Source organism: Amblyomma mixtum, chromosome 3, assembly GCF_055824585.1.
Source record: "Amblyomma mixtum isolate Tamu chromosome 3, ASM5582458v1, whole genome shotgun sequence".
NCBI lineage: Eukaryota > Metazoa > Arthropoda > Arachnida > Ixodida > Ixodidae > Amblyomma > Amblyomma mixtum.
This window is the reverse complement of record NC_143014.1, coordinates 376795619-376811000: the sequence shown is the minus strand read 5'-3', so window position 1 is coordinate 376811000 and position 15382 is coordinate 376795619. Positions and strand designations below refer to the sequence as shown.

General features: G+C 45.6%; 1 protein-coding gene and 1 long non-coding RNA gene across 2 annotated transcripts in view; both read right to left on the bottom strand.

Moving 5' to 3' along the window:
* LOC149356851 (uncharacterized) overlaps positions 1-15382 on the bottom strand; it is a 305537-nt gene that overhangs the window by 38184 nt on the left and 251971 nt on the right. The gene's annotated exons all lie outside the window — the stretch shown is intronic.
* Positions 5177-12447, bottom strand: LOC149356854 (uncharacterized). Its single transcript, XR_016291703.1, has 5 exons — positions 12313-12447; positions 11991-12048; positions 8054-8137; positions 5565-5689; positions 5177-5321 (listed from the first exon to the last, which is right to left on the bottom strand). It is a non-coding gene; the product is annotated as an uncharacterized LOC149356854 (long non-coding RNA).

Here is a 15382-nt window from a genome sequence, read left to right as displayed (position 1 = left end):
GAGGATTCCAAATATCTAATTCACTTTATGATGCCTCAATAATTACTGAGTTAAAAGCGATTGAACAGTCATGTGACTAGTTAATTATGGCATCTCAAAATCAGTGATGGCACCAATCATCAATTCGATCACTAATAATCAACAATCAATCACCAATTGGGTTGCTATATCGATTTACTACAGGGGCTGCCATCTTGAATTCCTCGGACTTGGAAAATTTCACGCCAAAGGGAGGTAGGTGGTAGCATACCCCAAGAGATCGAGAAACGTGATGAATAAGAGCTAATGCTCATAAAAAAAGAGACTTGTCTGCAGAGCTCGAATGCAGGTTTCTGTTGTAAGCATAAAGATTTCAGTAAGGTTTGAGTTCCCAGGGCAAAGACTATAAAATCACATCCGTTAAATGTTTTTACAGTGTGCAGGACTGCCAGTCTAAGATGGACGTTACCAGGCGTGGCTCATTAACTATTCCATTACTGACGTCTTGCATTCCCTACAGGGCATGTTCAAGCACATTCCTGATTTCCTTGTTGCAAGCTAGTGCAGCACACACATCGGCAGATAACTTCTAAAGTGGGTTGGAACCAAGAAGAATGATGTTATCCCCCAGTGTTGTAGCTTTTCTTCAATTGTCTATGATATCTTCAAGTAACAATGCAACTGTCTTTCTGGAGTGAAGTGCTGTGATTACGCATGCAATAAAAAAGATGAGATAGCCACCCAAGGAAACTTTTACACTTCACTATGCATATCCAGTTTTGCAGTTCACATGTCACCAAGGTTAACTTGCAGGCAAGATCATGTCACTAGCATGATGTCAGATATCATGGCAAGCACCGGGTTATGCACAAAAAAAAAAACAAAAACCACCTCAACCCAATAATCCGAAAAACAAAGTGAAAAGCGGACTGCGCATGGTAAACAGGATTTCCGCTCAAACCCTGGCCGCATGCCACTTCTGCTGGTGAGCTATGGAAGGCAGGCAACTGCTCTCTACAAATGGAAGAGACCTGAAACCAACTGCTGGGATAAAAAAGGAGAGAAGGACCACAAGGTTCATGCAAAAATAAAATGCAAGCATTCAGCACTCATCCCTGGACTCATAAATCAATGAAAAGCATAAATACTTACCAAGTACCACATCGCAAGGAGAGCTGTGCCCTGCATAAAAAATGCACCTGTCAACAAATTCTAGAGGGAAAAACAGCACTTTAGGGAAAAGTGTAATAGTTAAATAACAAAATCCCACGATTATGAAAAAGTGCCCTACCACACAATTGAAAACGCCCCACTTTTTCGGTCTTTCGCAAATGAAGATGACCTTTAAGAAAGTAAACTCTTGGACCAGTTGCTCTGACATAACACAGATCTTATTTAGCACATATAAAAGCATGAAGGAACACAATGTCATCATTTGCGGTAAATAAGACAAAAAATTGCCACATGTCCGACCATCTATTATCGAATGGCTATGAAGAGGGCCACACCGCATACAGAAGAGCCGCGGCTGAAAACAAAAACTACACCATCACTGTTCACTTGGCCCAGCCCATCCACCTTACTTTCATGTCGTCTCTAGTGAGATCCTATGCGGGCTACCTTTATTGTGCACTCTTTATGTTCAAGAGGGAAAAGCAGCACTTGCTGGGATAGTGTAAGAGCTAAAAAAAACAAAATCCTACAATCGCAAAACTGCCTTAACACACAATCGAAAACTCTCAACATTTTCAACACTACTGTAATATAACAATTGCCTTTAAAAGCGTTGCCATCTGTTTGGCTGTTTGGTGTTCTGACATAACATTCATGCTATTTAGTACAAACAGGACGATGGAAAAGATGAAGATGTATATATCTGCCTTCATCTTCTCCTTATCCCTGTTATTTGCGCTAAACGAGATGAAAATCCCCACCTCCTTCAGCCATGCCCTCCAAAGGCTCACACAAAATAGCCCTGGCTGAAAGCGATGAAAGCGCACCATCACTGTTCACTTGGCACAGTCCATCTGCCTTGCTTACATTTCAAGTTGTTTCTGATGATGAAGTTGTTTCATGAAGCACGGACGAGAGCGCTGTAATCGCGGCGCATCCGGGCGCACGGAGCGCGCTGTCACGTGGTATTTTTTTAACTCCGCGGGCTTTCGTTTTTCCCAAATAAAAACGGCCATGCTAAGTCTGTCTCGTTGGCAATGCCTGGGTTGGACAATGTTTGTGGATCTCCATAACTTTCCTATTGACACCTGAACGTTTCAAGCTACATTTAAAAAGTTAATTAATTTATCTCGACTGTTTATTCAAGTAGGTCGAGCAAAAATATGGTACTGTAACTTTAGACGAACCCTAACAAGATCCACGCCATTTCAGTTCTGAAGAACGCATAGGTTTTTTTAAATCTTGGTCCAAGTTAGTTGGGACACCCTGTGGAACAACAGATTACAGTGCATGCACAATAAAGCAAACCATATTTTCAGACTGCTTTTGCAACAGCAAGTTTTGCGAGAGCCTGCCATTCCAGGATGTTCGACTACTGGCTGGCATGATGTCTACCAAAATCCGCATTGAGAGAAATTTACTGCTGCTGCAAAGGGTAACGGAAAGCAAATTTTATGCATCATGCATACATAAACATCCTGCAGATATCCCCATGGTGAAACTTGTGGCTTCACTAGGCATGCAATCTGCCTTCGCATCTATAAACACAGCAAATTTTTTTCTGTGTCTGAAGTGCAAATTGTGGTGCGATTTCTCCACTTAAGGTCTCAACATTTCACGCCTGCATGGAAGCCAGTGAAATATAATCAAGGCCATTTGTTTTTGGCTTTCATTCTATCCAAAATTCAGGGGATAAAAATAGGCCATATCTTGTGTTTAGTTTTAAGCACAAACTTGGTTCTATAATGAAAAGTTTCAATTTTTTTTTAGCTTCACGATTACACCAAATATTACTAAATGCACTCGTGGTTTTGTGTACGTACAGAACACTTTGTTTATGTGATCCTTATTACGTGCAAACTTCATGGGACGAGCACAGAAGGAACAACAAAGACAGGACAAAGCACGAACTGACAACTGTTTGAAACAACTGAAACAGTTGTCAGTACGAGCTCCATCCTGTCAGTCTTCTGTGCTCATCCCTCAAAGTGTAGCGCTTAAGCACTGTGCACAAGCAAGTAGGCCCCGCCTCTCGCTCTGTTGTTAGCTTAACAGTATAAAAATGATAGGTCCCATAAAGAAACCAGCCAATCAGCTATCTGCAATCAGAACCTGCTCTGCAAGTTGGACAGCAAAGCTTGAAAAGCTCCTGCATAGGATTGTTTATGTTTGGCCCTGTTATGTTCCCTTGACAAGCCAACTTTACAAGACACAAAGTCGTGTGTTGGCCGCAGTTTAGGCATTTACTGTGTAAGCGGACGGATGTTTCTTGCTCGTTAGACTAAGGAGCGGATATGTGTTGGATTGTAGCTGTCTCCAAGCGATGGACTACTGCCTATTAAGACTTAATGTGGCAGAGGGTACTGTCTTCCTGCTCGTGAGTCTTGCAGAATGTGTCCATAGAGACTGTCAACTGCCAGTGTCCCTCTGCTTCCCAGATGACACATGCACGGGAGATAGCATCGCCTCACAGGCTGCCCCTGATGGCTGCATGCCCTGGCATCCACTTTACAGTGTTCCTAGCCACTTTCGCCTCGTTGACAAAGTTGCAGGGCCCATGCCCCTCGAATGCTTGCTAGGCGTGCCAAGGATGTCGAGCTAGGCCACGCTAAGCGACAACACAGTGGCTCAAAACAGAGTGCCACTTGTGCTGCAGAGTGCTTCTCCAGTAAGCTGTTGCATATGACAATTTATCCTACTCAGCAACTGGGAACACTCAGACAACCGCTTAGTGCACAGCTGCAGTGCCATGCACAAATCAGCCAACTAGCTGACAGGCTGGCATGCTGGTATCAGCAGATAGGATTACGCAGCACAGTGATAGGGTTCAGTTCGTAAGAAATCGGTGGGCTTTTGTCACTTCTGCCATTTTAACACCAGCATCACGCTGTAACTGCACGACTGTATCATTAACTTGTTCTTCCTCTCCTGTGACAGCGACAACTCAGACACAGTCTAAATGACAATCAGAACAAAAATTTTGCATTTCTTCTGTATTTTGCTTGCTTGTGTTTTTAATGATATGCGCATGACATTGTAACACTTGTGCATTCATATGTGCAGACTTCAGAAGGCTCACTCGAAGCTTTTCTATGCAGTCTGCTGGGCTTCAGTCAAGTGAGAGTTCACTACATCCCTATGCGATCCAAAGTCTTCACTTCACTTTTATGCAACACACTGCACCTGCACCCCCTGGTACATGCACAACCTGGGACAGGCGAGCAATCGAAGGAAAGATTCACCCCTGGTGGCCATGCCATCGCCCGGCTTCCTGAGTTGAATGAAAGCCAGCGATAGTGGGATTGTTGAAATCAGAGTTCACAATTACTCCAGCCCGAAAGGTCAAAACAAAAAGCTCAGATGAAAATGCATTTCACTTGCCAAGTGCCGAGATTGGTGACTACTGTTCAGAACCCTGCCTTACACTCATGCAGCACCGACATCGCACATACACGAGTCTGTGCGATGTTCACGCACGTTAAAGAACCACAGGTGGTCGAAATTTCCGGAACCGTTCACTATAGCATCCCTCATAGCCTCAGTTGCTTTGGGACGTTAAAACACCTAATTTTTTTTTCTATTTCAATTCAAGCTTTCATGGAGATGAGCACTATCCAAACCATGCTGAGAAAGTAGCAAAACAAAAAGTGATGGCACACCTTGCCTAAAACTGTGAACAGAGAAGCTGGACAGGAGGCGAGGTAGCGGGTGGGAACCAGTGTTTGCTTTGCAATCGTACCTGCAAAGAAACATCTGAGAGCTTCTTTTCTTAGTTGATTTAGCCAACCCTTGCCCTTTCCATGGCTGTGTACGTGGAGGGACAGCACTGTCAAAACCCACGACTGTAGCCACCAGCCCTCGCAAGGCAACAGTTCCATGCCAGCTTCTGCTGCATGTGTGTAACACACGGTTCTGAGTGGTATTGGCCAATTGGCCAATTTTGGCACTTGGTGAGTGAAATGCATTGTCCTCCAAGTTTTTTATTTTGACTTTTTGGACTGGAGTAATTTTAAACCCTCAATTCAACTATCCCACTTCACGTGGTGAACCATCACATGGTTTCACTGAACTCAGAGAGCGGTGGTGGTGCTCACCTTGCTGTGTGTGCCATATTGCCACATGATGAAGTCCTGAAGACGTCTTGCCATCACTGAGGCTTTCTTTACCACCTGAGCATACACACATACTCTGCCGGCTTTTCTCCTCATGGGACTAGTAAAGATTTCGTATTAACACGCTTTGGCCCACTACATTTCAGAGCTCTACTTAATATCAATACTGCATGTGTTCTACTAATGACAGATTAGCAGTAATTTAACACATCAAAAGTAATGGACTAAAGGATAGCTTACTAATAAATTAGAAGGCCCCACACACAGGCCTGACCAAAGTGATCAATGAGAACCACATACCGGTGATCACCAGTTTTTTTTCCCTTTTCACTGGCGAGACCACTTGGCCACGGTATGAAAAAAAGCAATGTAGAAGATCCATCCGGAAGCCCTTGCAGTCCACATTCTCCACCTTCTGCAGATTCCTGCAACAGTTACAGAACATATAAAGAGCAGTGAAGAAAACTAGCTGCTTACAAGCTGCCTCTTGCAGGCTCCAAGGTGCAACAGCTAAAGTAAGATTTCAAGCAACTCCTGGAGCAGGAAAAGCAGCTTATATCTGTCGAGTGTACTCATTAAGATGACTTCAATGTTCAGTGCCTTCTTAGCTCAACAGAGTACTGGCAACTTGAAAGAGCCTTATAAAAAGACATTCAGTTCATGCGTTCAAAACATGTAGTGTCGAGACTAGATGTAAGCATTAAATGCACTGCAGGAAAGGTGTATCGTATCCTGAGATGTCTGAGAGATACTGAGAGCTGCACACGACTATTGGGCACTGTCCCTTATCAGCCATTTTTTTTTTCGTTACCCTTTCTTCAGGAACAACAATGCGCCAGGCTTTCTTTGCCACTAATTTTGTTTGGAGATACACACTACCAGTGGCCGTATTAAGCCTTTCTTAATATGACCCACTAACTGGTGAGAGTGCCCTATGTCGCTTCAACTAGAGCAATGCAAACGACGACACAGTCCATTTAGCCAGCACATGCACCTGTCCAAAGGGCAGCGTCAGTGTTTGCAGCAGCTGTGAAATGACCACATCAAAGTAAAATAAAAGTCCGACCAAAAGAGCGTCTCAGCATACCCACCAAGCACGCATGTGCCTTTTCACTGCTGCATCTCCGCGACTGGATTGGATTGGCGACATCCGACACAACGGCAAAACTGCAGGTTGCCAACACGGGTGTTATTTTTCACCAAATCTACCTGACTGGAAACTTGCGCGGCTAGTTGTGGGATTTTGGTGCAGCATGGTGAATTTTAACAAATATCATGCTATTCGCACAGATTGGCGCAACTGGCATAGCTGTGGCACTGCTGCTCTTGCCTTGATTTTAGCCACCAATACATTAACTGTACTTGCTTATTTTTACCTGTTCGAAGCCTATTTTGCTAGTTTTTTTTAAGAGCAGTAAAAGAAAATGTGGTGCATAAGGCATAAAAAAATTCATTTCCACTATAATACGGGATGTGGAGAAATTATTGAAAGACCACGTGTATAAGATTTCAAAGACCCAGATGCCGTAGTGGAAGTTCTTACTTGGGCAAAGAGTGCAAGGCTCCTGACATTTCTGACCAAGAAACAAACACAGCCATCTTCTCAAAAATTAGGAAGAGGCTATGGTCCATGTTAAGAAACTTCATGCAGCAAACCTACTTTTGATAAAAACTTAAAAACTCTTTTTAAAGGAAATATTTGATCATCACACCAAGAAAGAAGGACAGGTACATAGGTATTTGATCTATGTACAGCACTGGAAAGTGGCACCACCATTCTGGTTCTATCCTCCAACACGATTAAATCTTGGACAACAGTAAGCTGGTCAATGCACCTAGAAAATGCGGTGCCGAGGCATTGGTTAGAATATAGGAATGCTATACATGTGTCCTATCCTCAACTTGCACAGAGTTACTTCTTTGAATGTGTCTTGTTTTTCAGCAGTTTAACTTCCTATTCTCAGCTTTATTGCGGGTAGTTTGTTTTCGACTACTGTGTTCCATTCCTGATGCCATTGCTCTCGAATGATGTCCCTAATGTGTGGTTTGAGGTTCAGGGATGGTATTTTCTCAGCGTCTGTTCTATTCTGGGGAGCAGCTAACACTGTAAGCCGAACACCTGCCCCATTTCCAGGTATGCTACGGTGGCCTGGCACCCAGCACACTAATTTTTAGCTTTGATTTGTGAGCACACTTGAGACTGTTCAAGAGAGAACTGCCATTTCCCAAAGGATAAGGTGATTACCCGACTTAGGAAGTGTGTGTAAATGGTGAATGAGCGAGCATATTGTGATGATGATGTGTGACGAAGAGGAAGCTGGCAGTGGCACGGCACGGAGCACTTGTACTAGGCCAGCGGCCATTAAATCATCTCTAGTTCATCGTGCCTCATTGTTCGGGTGGCTGTCGCGTGACATTTGGTGCGAGGTGCTGGGGAATCGTCGGCATCCTATCCTGGTCATGAAGCTTTGGCGTCTTGTGTCAGCCATGGTCGTCAGCCGTGAGTCCTTGGCCTGTGTCGCCCAGCTTGACCCAGCCTTTCAGACTCAAACCGACCTCACCATTGCTCCCCCCCCCCCCCCCGTCCCAAGCCCTGACCCCCGGATGCGACCAACTAGACACGACGCCCTGACCGACTGAACCTACGAGCCCCACTGACACGAAACACCGTTCATATATGAAGACACTGTCCCCCTGCCCATGCCATTCGGCGCGTCCAAGGACCTAGGCCGTTGGCTCGTGGCAACCAGCGGTTGGGACTTCGGAACTTCAGAAGTTCATGGACTTACCAGGCTTTCAATCCTCTGTTGCAGAGCCCTCTACACTTCCACCGTTCTGATGTTACAACGATGAATGGGCCATTGCAGCCATCCCTACAAAGAAATGTCAACATTGCACAGTGAGGCACTTCGACATGTCGACAGCGGCCAAACCTTCATGCTCTGGAGGCCGCATGAACTCAGTCCATGGGCAAAGTGAGAGAACAAGCTGCGGCATAGCTCAGGTAACGACATAACAATTAGGAAAGCGCTATATCTTGACAAATTACGAAAAGGAGGAAGGTAGACAGTTGACAAAATACTGCAAAGCACAGGGTACTGGAATACTCACAGTGTACAAGGTAGATAAGGCAGACTGAGAAAGACATAGAATTATAAATGAAAAGAATCACACAGGTAAGCACCATCAAGCGAGCTGGCTACAGCAAAAGCACTGAGGCTAATAAAACAGGAGGTCCAAATATATATGCACTATTACTCAAAAAATTGAATTTTTGGTTTGGTGTGGGTTATGGGGGTTTAATATCCCAAAGCGACTCAGACTATGAGGGACGCCGTAGTCCAACAACCAACATGCAGCATAGCATTCCACCCGAGTGGTTGAGACAAGCGTGTGGATGCACTGTATATGCTCCTGCGTACTCTCCCTACACTCTGGTGGGCTATGCTGGGAAATAAAAGTCCATTCGAGTCTAATGACTCTGCCAGAATAAAATAAGAACAGCTAGAGAAAGAAAGCAGACCAGTTAGGCTATTGAGCAGACAATCTTGGGAAAACAGGAGCTCATTACAGTATCAGGGGTTCAACAGCCAAAGTAGCATTTGAAGCAATTTTGGGGCAGCAAAATGCTTTGGAGCAGTTCAACGGTGAAGAAAACTTACTTTTGGAACAAAAAGTGAAAAGAAGTGAATATTTATAGCAGTTATTAACACCAGCTATGTTACAAAGCTACAAACTATAAAACTAGGGAGGTCAAAATTTTTTTTCTATTTCTTGCATAAAACTAACTCCAGTGCAGTCATGTCTTAGCACCGGTGGGCAAGGTCCTGACCGATGAATTCTGCAGAAACCCACAAGGTAGAGCCCATTTTGTACAAACCTGCAAAGCAGGCTAATCCAAAGCTTACTGCACGAATATAACCTCACTAGCAGCTTATACACACCTAGAGCACATGTCATTAACATGATGCCAATGCTTAGATTTTGGAGGAACAGAATACCGGCAACTTCGAGGAGCCACATAGAAAGACGTATATGACACATGCATTAAAACCATGTGGCGCTTAAAACAAGATGGTATTAGTAAAAAAAAAATTAACACATTACCTCATCATAAAGAGTCGATGTAAGCAAGAAACGCATTGTAAGAAAAGTGTAACATATTCTAAGATGGCTGATACTGACAGGCACACACGGGTCTTGAGGAGCGTCCCTCATCAGCCACTTTCCTTTCTTTACTCCTTGACTAACAACAGCGCCCCTGGCTTTCCTTGCCGCCTCTTCAACTAAGCTACCAGCGCTCCCCACGTGCCAAAGAAGGGATGGTGCTACCGTGTGGCACACAAAACGCTGGCACATTCGCCGCAGCCGGATGTCTATGTAACCACTTCTATTGACCACCACTTTAAAGAACAAAAAATTAGAGCTGGTTACCGGCCATGCTAATGAACTGGCGGCTCAGGGACTTCTGTTTTAGGCTTCGTGTGCATTATGCAATGCCTGCACGCGGCGCTGTTGACTCACTTATCATAGCCAGAGCTCTTTGATATTAGCAGTTGCATAACTTCCCATAGGATCCATCAAAAAATGAGTTTTATGGGGCCAAAATTCAGGTGTATACAGACTGCTGCACTGCTCGCGGTGATTAATGCAAACTGCATTCAAGTTGCAAACATCAAAATTATCAGTAAACACATATCTGCCTGCCAACGAAATCATTGAAAGAGGTGCATTAACAAAAATCCATAGAGTTCGGCAGAGAAATGACGAAATAAAAGAACCAGAAAAGAGAAAGCTTTTCAGATGACAATGGTGACATTCTAAAATAAGAAAAAGATCCTCAGCTGTTAGAAATTATAGACCAGTAGCCTTGACCAGAGGCCGTTACTAGTATGCATTTAATAAAAGTGGTTCTGCCTCTCTTTTTTATCTTGAAAAGTACATGACACAACTTGACGTGGCATCATGAGAGATGTTATGTTGAAGAGTGCAAGACACAAACAGGTTGTGGCAAATGCATGAAAGGAAGACATAAGAACAGTGACTATTTTAAAAACCCTGTCATGCTCTTCCTGAGTTACCGATACAAACCACCTGCTTGGACTGTACCGCAGTCTGGTTCTTTCAAGAATACAGACTATGCATTCATAGTGTACCAATCCACAAGAGAATCCGCCTTATGACTCCTCGATCGAGCTCATCAAGGTGCATTTGCCTTCAGAACCAGTCCAGTTCAGAGCTTATACATTGTTACTAATGCGTGGAGTCTATAGAAACAGCAAACATATCTATCGATGATGAACACCCTCAAGGCCAAATTGCTTAGGGATCACCTGTTCAGGCTGTATGCGAGAAAAACCAACTTACCAGCAGCCTCAACATATGTGAGAACTCTAGCTAATCAAACTGGTGTGCCCCTTGATGGCTGCCCCACTAAATGCATGAATATTGCACCAGTTCCATGGTCTCTTCAGCTTACTGAATGCGATAAATCGTTGCTGACTGTTCCTCAGAGGAATAGCCCACTGCAAGCTATTCAACAGCTATTTCTGCCCTTTCAAGAAAAACACAATTGTTGAGAGTTTTACACCGATGGATCCAAAAGCACAGATTCATTGATGAAACATTCGCAATCCTCACGGCTGTATTACAAGATTCCAGAAAACAAAATATCAAAAACTGTCATACACACAGACTTGCATAGTGCTGTTCCAGCCCTTTGGGGTGCAGGGAAAAATATGCATGCCACTTTCAACACAGTGCGGAGTCGTTGAATAAGGCCTGCAAATAACATTTTGTTGGGTCCCGAGACAATGGAAATGAAGCTGACAAGGCGGCAACATCTGTGTCCAAAATACGGAACCTGTGGGTATTGCCTGCACTCCTAACCTTCACAACAGATGCCACATTAAACACAAAATAACTGAAATGTGGCAAAGTGCAAGGGATGAAGAAACAGACACCCCGTGTGCTCAATTATCAAGCCTTATGCAGGTGACTGGAAGGAACAGCTTAAAAAATGCTTTGTTCAGTGGCTTTGATAATACTGAGGACAGCTAGGCCATTAGCATTGGACGCACTGATATCTAAGTAAACCACTGCCCTGTATGTGATAAATGTGAGCACAGCCATTGAGTATAATCGATGCAAGAACGACCGGAGGGCACAAATTCCAGATGTACACTAGTGCACCCAACTTCACCCTAAGCTCTTCGTTTCACCGGATTCATTAATCCCACTGTCAAGAACACTTAACTTTTTAAAGAAAATTGATGTCCACTATTGGCCTCTTTAGAGTGAACAGTTATGATCCCGGAATTTTGAGCTATCTAAATAAACAGCGCACAATTTTGAAGTTGTTCAATTACTTCACGCAATTTTACACCAGCCTTTACTCTATTCATCACTTAATTGCTGTAAATCTCTCATCCTGAGATCACCCAATGTCCCTGGCGCTATTTCGCCTCGATACCCTTGCGGCAATAACCACCATTATTTATTAATTATCACTGCGTCCCCACGCGCCCGTCAGACGCCGCGCTGCAGATGAGAGGGCAATGTAGCGGGATCGGATCGCGGCCGTGAAAGCCGCATTTCGATGGAGGCGAAATTTAGAAACGCCCGAATGCAGCGAAATATGAGCACCCGGAAAAGAACCCAACGTAGTCGAAATCACCCCCCAGCCCTCAACCATGGCCACATGTTAGGCCTAGAAAACGTACTTACGATTTTCGCAGACAGAGAGTAGGGCAAACCAGGCACCAGCGGGTTTCGTTCCATTAGCCTGAAAAGAAAATGCTATGGAGCGCTCGCCGACTCAAACCCAGGCAGAAGCGGCTTGAGGTTTGTTTAGCCCTAAAAGAAAAATGCCGTGGAGCGTTAGCGGGCTCGAGCCAAGTTCGATAAGCCTAAAACGAAAAAAGCCATGGAGCGCACAACGGCGTCGGCTCGTGCGCAGCGTTCACACGCAAAATTAAGCCAAAATGCGCTTCGAGACATTCAGTTCCTCCAAGAAAAAAGTACCAAAACTGCTTTAGCCGACACTTACATTGTGGTTGGGACGGTGGAAAGCGAGCCGACGGCGAACAACACAATTAAGAACAGCAATAATGGCGCTTGTTGTTGTTGTTGTGACTGAGAGAAGGATGAAGAGGAAATTGCACGGGCCTGCTACTGGCTCGAGCCAAGCCACCACCGCTGCCACGTGCAGATAGAGGAGGAGAGTTAAAAGATTAGAGGAAAGAGAAAAAGGATAGAAAAGACGCGCGTCGCAGCAACAACTGCGTCCGCCGGAGCGGACGCTGCTCAAAAAGAAGCGACAGAAGCCGCGCTCGCCGAAGCGAGAACAGATACTCCTTTTTAACGATCTGCCTTCGTCCCTTTATAGGAGGACATGGAGGAAGGAAAAAAAGTAGGAGAATATGACGCAAAGCTACAATAGCAACGATAAAAGGTTAGTGTTTGAAGCAAAGCTTTTCAATGGCAGCGGCGCTGCGATCGCTGTTTGTCTATTGCCTATACATCTGCTAGTATGGTATCTCTAGTAGAGGATATTCCGGGTGGTGGCGATGAATGCGATAGAGACGCGGTCTATTCAAACAAGCGACAAACAAGCGCGTTTTTTTTTCTCTGTCCTTCCTCTCCCCAGTTGCTTGAGTCGCGGATGTAGTTGTCCGGAGCGAAGTGTCTTCCGTAAACCACCACATTCTACCGTTGTGTCAGGAAGGCCGATGCGTTGGCGCCAGACACGACTCAACTCATAATCTCCTGGAAATGTGTGCCGGATCGTGGTTCGACTCCAGTCGCTGCGTGCGCATCCAACGACGAAACAGCGTCGTTGCATTTTCTCCGCACACTGAACGATCGAGAGGCGCGATCGGCTCGACCACCTAAACTTGTTAGCGAGCGCATCCTTTCATACATCTGTTTGTCAACCCCAGTTAGCGAACCACCTTTTCATTTTTTTAGGCCTCCCCATCGTTTCACGACCGGAGGGGCGGAAGCTGCTTTTGTTCGAAACGCGCGGAGACGCGCAGACCCGGCAACCGCCCGTTTGCTTTTCTCCAGGTGTGTTTGTGTTCAGTGTGTTTGTGTCTTTTCTCCGCTCCTAAGCTCATGTCGTTCTTTGGAGTCAAGGCGTAGGCAAGATGAACGAAGGATAAGCGGTGTGCGTGCGGAGCGGTCAAGTGGGCGAGGAGGGAAAGGCTGTATTACACAAGTAACTGAAACCTTGTTTTGGGGGGCTTGCATGGAAGAAAAAAAACCTGAGAAGGGAGCGCGCGCGCAGAGAGCTATCTCGTGACGTGATCACGGCGGGGGGCGGACCGGCTCACTCAGTCTTACTATATATTTTTTACTTTTTATGACTAGGGTTCAAGGCCATACGCTCCCTCCGCAGTTTTTTCTTTTGTTCCTCATGCGAGTTTGTAGTCATGTGACAAAACGAAAGGTGCTGCGGAAAGCGTTGCGCAGACGACGTGACGCCAAGGCTACGCCCAACCTTCTCCCGTCAGTCAGAACGATGCACCAATGGAATGCTTTGAGCGAGAGTAACCCGCATGACGTCAAACGGGTTCAGAGTAGGGGGCGGGGACATTTTTGTGGAAAGAAAGAACGAGCGGGCTTTGATTTGAGTTTTTGCAGCTTTTCGGGGCGTGCATTGCTCTAGTATTTTGCAGAGGTTATCTTCGATGCCTCATCTATGCAGTGGGCTTGTTATTTAAAAATGTCCGGACCCTGGGCAGGTGCCCTTTAAGGTACACGGCACACATGACTTCAATTTTAAAGGGCCCTGAAATGGACTTTAACAAAGTCGCGGTATGCTTGGGATGGTAAAGGACGCTGCTGCACGAATATTCTCCAACAAGGATTTTTTGTGCTTTGTACAAGCTGAGTAATCAACAGACAAAATTTAAGGTCAGCGTCTTCGCTACTTTTCCTCTCCTCTTGTCACGTATAGCGCGCTGGAAGGATGGCCCTCACTGAACTCTAGCCGGCCCTTCAAGGGCGTCCGCAGAACTTTTTCTAGGGGGGAGGGGGCACCCGATGTCCGAGGATGGGGGCGGTGGTAGGTTAGCACCAAAAAGGAACTAGTGGATAAATAATATCCATAATTCCAGGGGGGGGGGGCAACCGCCCCCCTTGCCCCCTTCCGGACGCCCATGTGGCCCTCCTCCCCCACCGCTGGAGGCGGAGCTTCCTGACCCGCTGGAGCGACGCGCCTTACTGGCCGCGGCGATGCTAGCTGCCTGACGCCTCAAATGATCTAACCTGTATAGCCACCTCTGAACTTATGTTGTCATGTGCGAGCGATGGAGGAGGCTGCGAGCATGAAAATGTGACCAGAATGGGCTCGCAAACTTTCGCGCGTATATAATTGTGGGCTCTATGCTGCGTGTAGAAGTGCAATATGTTTGTCTCAGGTGTTCATGACAACACAATTCAATGTGAGCGAGTAAATGTGCTCTCCTCAGAAGGTGTTTCACAGCCCCTTAAACTGGTGTAACGAAAAAAGTATGTCGGGCAGAAGCGTAGAGCTTGCGCGTCCCGTACTCTTAGGGACACAGACACACTCATACGGAACATTAAGTTTTGGTCGGCACAAATTACAGCGACGCCCCGCCAGACGAGGCGGTTCTGCAGCCGGAGGGCAACGGTTTTCGCCCGACGCAATAAGTGGAATTTCTCTTATTTCTTGCGTGCTGCCAATCAGTCACAGAAATACGTTTGTTAGGCCGTGTATAATTAACGAGAAATCAGAAACATTGATTGCGTCAACGCGTATAGTTGTTTAGTTGGAGAAAACTGGCTTGGGGAACACGTGTCCCTATGTCCCGTAACGGACTTCAGTTCCGCCGTTCAGCTTTGACTTTGGTGCCCTAGAATCTGGCATATCGCTTCTAGTTCAATCGGCTGCCCCCACGTGGCGTATGGCTTATGAACACTCAAAATTACCGCGCTGACAGAGAAAGAGGACTGAGTCCAGTCTTCCACAGCGTTAGACCTAACATTTTCCTTCCCTGGAGGTTTCCTCTTGGGCGTCAGCTGACTGTGCCTCCAGTAGTGATCGATCACCTTCCGATCAGTTTCCAAGTTTACGTGCCAGTTGGCCTTACCAT